The sequence below is a fragment of the Cydia strobilella genome, chromosome 17, assembly GCF_947568885.1.
Source record: "Cydia strobilella chromosome 17, ilCydStro3.1, whole genome shotgun sequence".
Taxonomy (NCBI): domain Eukaryota; kingdom Metazoa; phylum Arthropoda; class Insecta; order Lepidoptera; family Tortricidae; genus Cydia; species Cydia strobilella.
Window position 1 is genome coordinate 7,458,981 of NC_086057.1, and position 9,310 is coordinate 7,468,290.

The 9,310-nt window shown below is 38.8% G+C and overlaps 1 pseudogene; it reads right to left on the reverse strand.

Annotated features, from left to right (window-relative positions):
• LOC134749081 (alpha-(1,3)-fucosyltransferase C-like) lies at positions 1–8,987 on the reverse strand (annotated as a pseudogene).
• Between the last annotated feature and the right edge of the window lie 323 nt (positions 8,988–9,310).

The following is a 9,310-nucleotide window of genomic DNA, read 5'->3' on the forward strand; positions in this document are numbered from 1 at the left end:
TTAGGCGGAGGAAGCGCGCGCGTGCGCGCCGGCTAATTGCTTCCGGCCCCGGCCCTGCTGCCTCTTCGGGCTGAGCCCTGAGAGGACGCAGCCCGATTCGTCACCACCTTCTCGACACCCATTTTAGCAGATGAAAAGTCAAACCTGGACTATACCCGCGAAACACTTCGTTCGTTCGATCGTCTATTTGTCATCCTAAGAGCCGATAGTAGAGCGACCTGTATATAATTAATTTTCGAATTTCCCCGCTGACACTGGTTTTGCAATACTTACAGTGCTTTTAGTAGTAGTAGTAAAACTCTTTATTGTACAAAAAGAAACATAAAACAATAGAAAAACACAAATCAGGGATCACTTCCAGTTAACCTTTAGCTTTTAATTGATGATCGTTGTTTCTTTTTTCATGATAGAGAAGGCAGACGAGCAGACGGATCACCTGATGGTTAGATAGCTATTACCGCCGCCCATGGACACCCGCAACACCAGAGGGGCGTTGTGTTGTACCTTGACTTTCCAAAAAGCTTTACCAATTATCAGCCAATAGTGCGGATAATGGTACATATCTATGATTTAAGTCCTCCTCGTTTTAGCGTTTTCCTGGTTGCATCCTAAAGAAAGCTCCTGTTGTCCGCTTTTTTTCAACCTTATCTCAAAATTTGACAAAGCGACTGCCATCTGACCTCTCAGCAGACCTAGAAATTGATCCAAAGTTTATATATAGTCCTCCTTGCCTGTGTGGGAAATGTTTCTACAGTGTGGGCGAGTTCCTTAATAGATAAGTTAATATAATACCTATGCATGGACTTAGGCTAATTTAATTAAATTTGTATGCCAGTTTGTAGGCACAACGTGGAAATCCTATTATGTACTTACATATTGTAAATAGTTTTAAGACCTCTTTGTAACCCATATTGACAAATAAATTATCTATCTATCTATCCTCGCTGTGTCCGAAGACGGCGACTCCTCCAACTGTTTTTAAACGGGAACATGGAACGCTCTAATGTGGCTTGCGAAAGTTGCGAAATCAAACTTGGTTTTGAAGATGCGATTTATATTAGTTTACTTAGATATTAGAGGTATGAGCGTAAGTATGCTTTGGGGAGGGGGTTTACTAAAAACGATTGCACCATCACCGTGTCAAATCGTAGCAATGCCATATTGGTATCCGCCGAGAGTCTGCTCCAGGCAATGACAGAGAAAGACGAGCGAGGGTGAGACAGATGCTTTCCTGTAAATATTGTGAAGCTCTGTTTATGTAAATGGGGACAACCGAGCGCCTCCTCAGCCATAAACAGATACATAGCTGTGTTTCTTTGTCGTTTTTAGACATTGATTTTTCGTGTTATCAGAGCCTTGAAATTGGACATGAATTTGCATTTCAAGCTTTCTTAACCAACCCATACCGAAATGATTATTAGCATTGTATTTATGTAGGTAGTACCTATTTTTATGTAAAGAATGTGGACGACTAAAAAGGACACAAAAAGGTGACTATGTTATAGACGATGTGTAATGTTATATTAATTAAAATAAAACAAACGATTAATTTATTACATGTTTCTTACACCTCCCACTACTAATATAAGACGAATCTTACGATGTTATAAAATCCGTCGGTCCGTTGAAGATGAAACATACAAAATGCAATGCATAATATGCATTCTGTATGTATGTCTATTTCTCAGCATTTATTTATGTATCATATAATTTATAAATAGACATTCGAAAGGCATTAGATGCTCTTTTTCGTCCGTCAGGTAAAAAAGTTTAACCTAAATATAAACGCCTTCACAAAACACGGAGCAAAATGTCCCGCCATGACACATTGCCATAATGTCATTGGAATAAAATAAACGCACGCAACACAACCCGTCATTAGCAAAACTAATGACTCGCTAAACACTCCCTCTATTCCCAGGGGGAGCTTTGTTCGACCGAAATCTATTTATTCATATCGTATTGCTAATTTCGGGATTAGCGGGTACGTTCCGGAGGTGATTGAATTATCCATTCCTTTTGGAGCGGGCCCCGGGGGACGCGCGGCGCAGGCTCGCTTACGAGTCGTCTCATCAACTTGTTACGCTAATATTTTAGCTGTGTTTAGAATAAATTGTGTTATTTTTTTAATTTTTTCTTGTAAAATAATCCATCTAATAAAATAAACAACCAAAACCATTTTTTTTACCCTTATTTCGATAAAAAGCCAAAAGCAATGTAAAATTTTATCCTACTGGTGGTACCGGCGACATTTAATTTGCGGATTCAGGTGCACTTTTATACCTAGTATAGGTACATATTTATTATTAAAGGTTAATTATTTAGTTTTTAAATAATAGTTATTTACGATACAAGTGCGGAAAAGAGGAAATTCGAAACGAGTGGCGATAAATTAAAACACGACCGCAGGGAGTGTTTTAAATCGATACGAGTTGCGAATTACCTATTCGCACGTGTATCGTACAACGTTTTACAGTACATAATGTACATATGGCCATTTAAATTTTCGACATATGCACGAAAAGTGCTCATTTACGCACTAGTGCGAGAAAGTAGCATCATATATACTGTAAAATATGTTTTACAGTACATATGGTGCTACTTTACCGCACTAGTGCGATAATTAGCACATTACGTAACTATGTCGAAAACTTAAAGGGCCATATATATTGTAAAATTTTGTACGATACATGTGCGAATAGGCAATTCGCAACTCGTGTCGATTAAAAACACTCCCTTCGCTCAATATATTTATCTACATAAAAAATTATATTTTGCAAGTAGCAAATTAAAAATGAAATATATTTTTCAAGTGAAGTGGACGAAAGCTAGAGCATGGACGGAAACTAGCCCAATATAATAATTACATCTACACTCACTTGACTTACTTCCTCATGTTGAGTTTACTTAGGTAGGTACCTATTTAATTTTTAATGCCAAATTTTATTTTTAAGTACGATCTAACAACCACTCAATCTTCCAGTAATTATGCGCTCGAATAGAATAAAAGCCGACATCAGGCTAAAGATTCGCCAATTGTGATTGCGTATCCACGCGTAAACTGCCATAAAACCGGGATTAATTGTGAGCGTTTAGCTCATAATTGTGATGGTGGCGACAATGGATCAGTGGACGGAGAGGTGGCATATTCCAATTGCCCGGAGGACGTAACAGTTTGATTAATTTATGAATGATCTCAGCTCAGATTACGAAGAGTTACGGATGTCGACATAATACTTTTGGGTTAAAAAAAAACCGAAAACGGCTCGGCTTTCTATGCCCTCGAATTGTAAAATTTAGGAAACCTTGTAAAACTGAGAGGTTTAGAGGTAGGTATTCAAATAAAAAATTTGACGACAAGTCTGGCCTAGTGGGTAGTGACCCTGCCTGTGAAGCCGATGGTCCTGGGTTCGAATCCCGGTTAAGGGCATTTATTTGTGTGATGAGCACAGATATTTGTTTCTGAGTCATGGATGTTTTCTATGTATTTAAGTATTTATAATAATAATAATAATAATAAATTCATTTATTTCAGATACATGATCCATAATTACAACTATTTACACAAACAACAATCATCAATAAAATTAGAAAAAAAACTTATTTATTATATATATCGTACTTATATATTATATATATCGTTGTCTGAGTACCCATAACACAAGCCTCCTTGGGCTTACCGTGGGACTTAGTCAATCTGTGTAAGAATGTCCTATAATATTAATTATTATTTATTTATTTATTTTAAAAATAGTCCCTGTCACTCGGTACTGGTTTGACCGAGTCGACGGCTCGCTTGCAAGAATAGCAGTCATGTAGCCTCTCAATTATGTGGCAATTCTGACTCGCTGTTTGCAATACTGCCGCCATGCAGCTAAAAGCCTTATGTGGACAAGCCACGTGAGGAGATAGGACGTTGCTCAGAGCGGAGCCGCAGTTGCGACCGCGCTCATTGGAGGAGGCCGCCCCTCCGCTTTGTGGAAGGGACAGGAGTGCCGCGATTGTTTCTATAGCTATGATAAGTAAATCTTTATTTTTTTAGAAATGTAAATGGTTAAAACTGTTAAAAGTTCACTACTTCACTGTCATACATTTTGTAACTATTTATACAGGATAATGGGTCTAATGGGATTAGTCAATCCTAGATTTGTGCCCGCGTCTAAACTCCGTCAAATCATAAATATGTTCGTTAATTGAGTGTTTGTTTGTTATAGTTGTAAAAGCTCATTAATAGGTTAAGTACCTATATAGCTTACGTGTATACATTTTACTGTAATATTTTTTTGGTTGGTGCAATAAATAATATTTCTTTGTTTCTTAAACGTATGGCCGCGAAAAGTTAACTTGAAAAATCATTTGACTAGATTTTGTCATAAAAAACGCAGGTCTCGTTCGAATTGCAAGAAGAGAATCCGTGGCAAACAATATTCTACAATTCTACATGCTTTTATATTCCCCATTACATCATTAATAATCAGCCACAGGCCACAGGCATCGTCAATAAGAATTATTCTTACCGCACTTATTTTTGTGATTTAAACAAGTGCCATAAGTTTTAATACTTATAGGTACCTACAAGGCGCTGGTGGCTTAGCGGTAAGAGCGTGCGACTTTCAATCCGGAGGTCGCGGGTTCAAACCCCCGCTCGCATGTAACACCTCTGGAGTTGCAGGCGTCCATAGGCTATGGTGACTGGCGTGACTGCTTACCATCAGGCGGACCGTATGCTCATTTGCCACCGACGTAGTATAAAAAAAAACATAATGTCGCTATGCTAAGACTACCTAAAACTGGTGGAAGTACAGTCAGTTGCAGAGAAAAGGTACTCCCCCTGCATTATAGAAGTTTGTATGCAAAGCAAAGTGCTAATAAGCGAATAGTTTACTGACTGTACAAGTAAAAAACTTAAATTCGTTGAGTAATCCGCCAAAATGTTAAGGAGAGTGATGGAATCTCCACTGGATTTCGGGATATTGTCCCGGCAAGCAAATCCTAGCGCCGCGGGCCGCGCCAGACGGCCCTCACCCTCACTCACACTAATGTTATTATTTGGCAACATTTACTAAATAATTTCCTCGTTAAACGTTCCGATCCTCCCCTCCCTAACTACCGTATTGTGTAGCGATTTGCCTCCCCGACCCGACTAACGACTGATTCAACCAATACGACTCCGACATTAATTACTTCGTCTTTTGTATTGGTATTTGTAGTAACATGGCTCTTTTGTGCTATATAAAATTAATAACCGGGGCCTTATTCTTGAACGTGAATTACACGTAGGTATCAACAGCAGGGACCGGCCCGCTATCCCTTATCGGGGTTTTATAAGGGTATTGCATAAGGCTTAACTCACCATACCCTTTGCCAGACGAAACCCTTTGTTTTGCTTTTAAAAACCCTTATATAAAGCTACCACATTTGAGTAATCGGTAGCCCAAATACCCTTACAAAACCCTTATCATCCGCTCACCAACACCTTGCATATTGCTTATAAGGGTTAGCCTTATAAAGGGTTTCCCTTTTAGCATATAAGCGTGCTAATTTAAGTCGTCTACCTTGTTCATAAAGCACACATTACTTCGAATCCGAGTGATCGCCGGCGGCGACGGCGGCGTTCTTTGACTAGGCACGTATTTTCTTTCCTTTTCATACACTACCGTAGATATATACTAATCCTGTATCTTTCACGCAAAGGGAAACCTTTATAAAAAGCGCTTAAAGATAAGGGTAACCCTTATTAAGAGCTAGCCTTATTTTTGGTTAGCTTTTCGGTAAGGGTTAGTCAAAGGTAAGGGTATGAATGGGCTTGCAGTTCAAAAGGGAAAGTCTTTCAATGTGTTAGCCGTGTTTAAGTGTCGCCCATTGAAAGGGTTTTATCGCGGAAAGGGTTGTCCGGTCCCTGATCAACAGTACGGCTACCATCAGTTTGGCACTGACGTAAACGCTAGCGTGAGCGTATCTTACTTTCTATGCATCTCGCTCGTACTAACATATGTGCGAACGAGATGTATAGAAAGTAAATTATGTAGACATTAGAGTATATGTCAGTTTTGACACTGTCAGTGACTCATTACGGGTACTGATATTAACCTTTTCGGCGCCGTGTCACTGTCAAACACAAAAGCTGTCATCCAGACGCCACGTCACCGAAGTGTCAAAACTGAAATTGAACTTTATGCATATATATATATTGTTCTGTGGTCTATGACCGATTAATCGGTCTTTAGCGTTGAACCTACGGAGCATATATATCGGTCATTGGCGTCCAAAAGGTTAAAAACGCGCTTGCTCGTTTTTCGAGCGCAGCCACTAAAGTGAGAGTGCAACGCATTGATAATAATATTGAATTGATATTAAATTGGTATTGAATTCTCATTTCTGAAGGGCTGTGTTGTAAACTATCGCGAACTCCTATAACGCCCGCCTAATCGCTTGGATCTGATGGGTTTTCCTTGAGCCCGTTTTTGTTGTTTTAGTAAAAGAGAGATTAATACGGATTTAGCAACAAAACTTTAATCTAAATAAAATAATTAAACAAAATTTGTTAAAAAAAACTTAACTAAACTAAAAGTTTTGGAATACCTAGTACTGTTAAAGATTAGGAATAGTGAAGTTACCATTTTTTTCTATATCCGAGTAATCTATAGGAAGACATCGATGCATGCGGTTAGGACTGTTAGGAGAATTCCACCATACCCTGAACTTTTTCTTAGCTGAAGCATACTTGCCTCTGTCTCCCTTCAACGCCGCGCACAAGTCACACAGGGAGGAACTTCTTCTATGGAATACACGTTTCTCCATTTGAAGTAATTTTCGTATGCCTCCTGGTTCTTCGTTGCCTAGTCACTTGTGCTAGGTTGTAGGGATGCGTTTTGCGCGCATTGATGTAGATAGGAGCCCGGAGGAAGGAACCTGTGAATGATGAGATTATTTTGAAAATATAATGACATTGGCCTGTTTTATAGTAGGTGCCTCCTGCCTCCTTACATACGTACGGGAGGTACAGTGAAATCTGATTTGAATCTGTTACAAATTACTGTTACTCTTGATGAACCGAATACAAGGATTACCTATAAGGAATGGATAAAGCTAAATATACTGCGTTTTTATAATAGCAAAGATATAAGTAACTGCGTATATGATAAGTGAAGTGTAAGGAAAAAACGTGCCTCGGTGCACTTTTGGCCTAGGTATATTCGTGTAGATGGCGTTTGATATTTAACATTTTTTAATAAGAATAATAAATAAAATAAAAAATCACACATATTTTTGATATTTTTATACATTTCCATTTTTAGTTTTAACCCTGTGTCGATAGATGGCAGTAAATTTACTGTGACTATAAAATTTACTATGACAATACCCTCTATCCACTTTATTATCTTTGATAAGATAATATATAAGTAGGTAAAGTTTAGGCACGTCGTTCTACTTCTAAGGATACGAGTATAACTTTCCTGTGAGTAAGATAGTATTTTAAACATTTAGGAATGTACCTGTCATAATTGGCCTCACCGTAGACGACAGGCACCGCATAGTTTCTGTAACTTTCCATGACCTTCCTTGACACGTAGGAGTCTTTGGCTATCGAGTTTTCAAGCGCCAGCACAAACTGATAATTTTGACTCAAAATATCGCGATAATAGAGACTGTTAAAATGCCTTCCAACCTCAAGTGATAGTAAAAGCCCGCAAAACTACAGTCATCCAGAATCCACACAACTGCTCTCACTTTACTTCGCAGCGTGGATTTTATGTCAGATCTGAGCGGAGCGGAGTTCATTGTCCAAACCACCTTTACCACCTCCGTAGAGGGTGCAACGATATCGCCGGTGAGGTTCCGCACTACGAAAGGCCTCCATAATACATCGGAATCGAAACGGTAAGTGAACGTCCAGTTGAAGTAATCATCGTTGTATAACTCGCATGTACACGAAGACCTGATGCGGGCTCGATCCGCTCTCTCGGTCTGTTATCGGAGGTCAGAATGTTTTCACCGAAGACGATCGCGTCAAACACACTGAGGTTCAAAAAGTCTTTATTTGTAGTGAAAAAACTATTCTTCACTGGACAATTAAATTTCTGAAAGCTGTCGGTCACGTCTGAAGTAAGATACTTATGGTCCCAGGAGAGGATGTATTTCGTGTTTGGATCAGGTATGAATTTAAGAGTGGACCTAGTTGGGAAAAAGGAACGTGTCTTGTTAGTGAAGTCGAGGATCACGTCGAGCATCCACACGTGGGCGACACATAGCGAAATTAAGAAAAGCATATAAAACATATTTTTTATTGAGCATAGCCGCCAACACGAAACCCGGGAAAGCATGCCGGTACAACATTGATGTAGAGTTTTGGAATATTTCCAAGAAGAAAACGAGAATAACGTACCCTTCTAATAAATGGGATAAGAAAGTGACAATCAAGTGACACGTTGACGTTACAGCACTAATGTTTTACTTTATGGGCGTTATAAGAAATCATCGAAGCACTTAAACAAAAATACTTATTATGTAATTATTACCGTCAGACAATAGGTTGCTAAATTGTGATACGGCAGACGATACAATCAAACTTAAAAATCCGGCACATGGCAAGGGAGAACGTGTATAATCCATATAAAACATATAATAAAAACTTGTTGGTATATTGATTGCACCATAGATACAGAAGACTAAAATCTGTGACACTTATGACGAGTGACACGTAAACAGTAAACAAATTGTATGACTGGAGATGACTTGACTGGAAAGTGAATTACTCATACTTATAACCTATTTAATTTATTGAAGGGAGTTACCCTTACTCTGCTAATAAATTACCGAAGTATTTCTATTGATAATAATCCACTTACACTTCAAAATGTTTATTTCCAAACCGGATGTGAAATCATAGGAAAATCCTCAGATATATCTCATTGTATGCGTGGGAGACCTACGATCCGACGATGACCATTCAAAAAGCCATTGTGCCCCTTAGGTGGCAACACCATCACTAACTACTGATAAAGAGACAAATTTAGACAACCTGACAAAGACTTAATACCCCACTAATCTCAGATTAAGATTGATTTTGGACCAGAACATGATAAACACTTCACACACAAATACTCAACCTTTCAAGAACAGTTATCTATGAGTGTTACAAAAAATACCGGCCACTGGTCATACTCGCGACTTTTGTTGAAATACAGTTATTGTTGACAAAATAATCTTTTGTCGTGTAAAATCAGCAAAAACGTGACAATGGTGTTGTAATTGAATTAAGAGCACTCGGAGGCGTCACCATGACCGTTCTTGGAATGCCGGACTCACC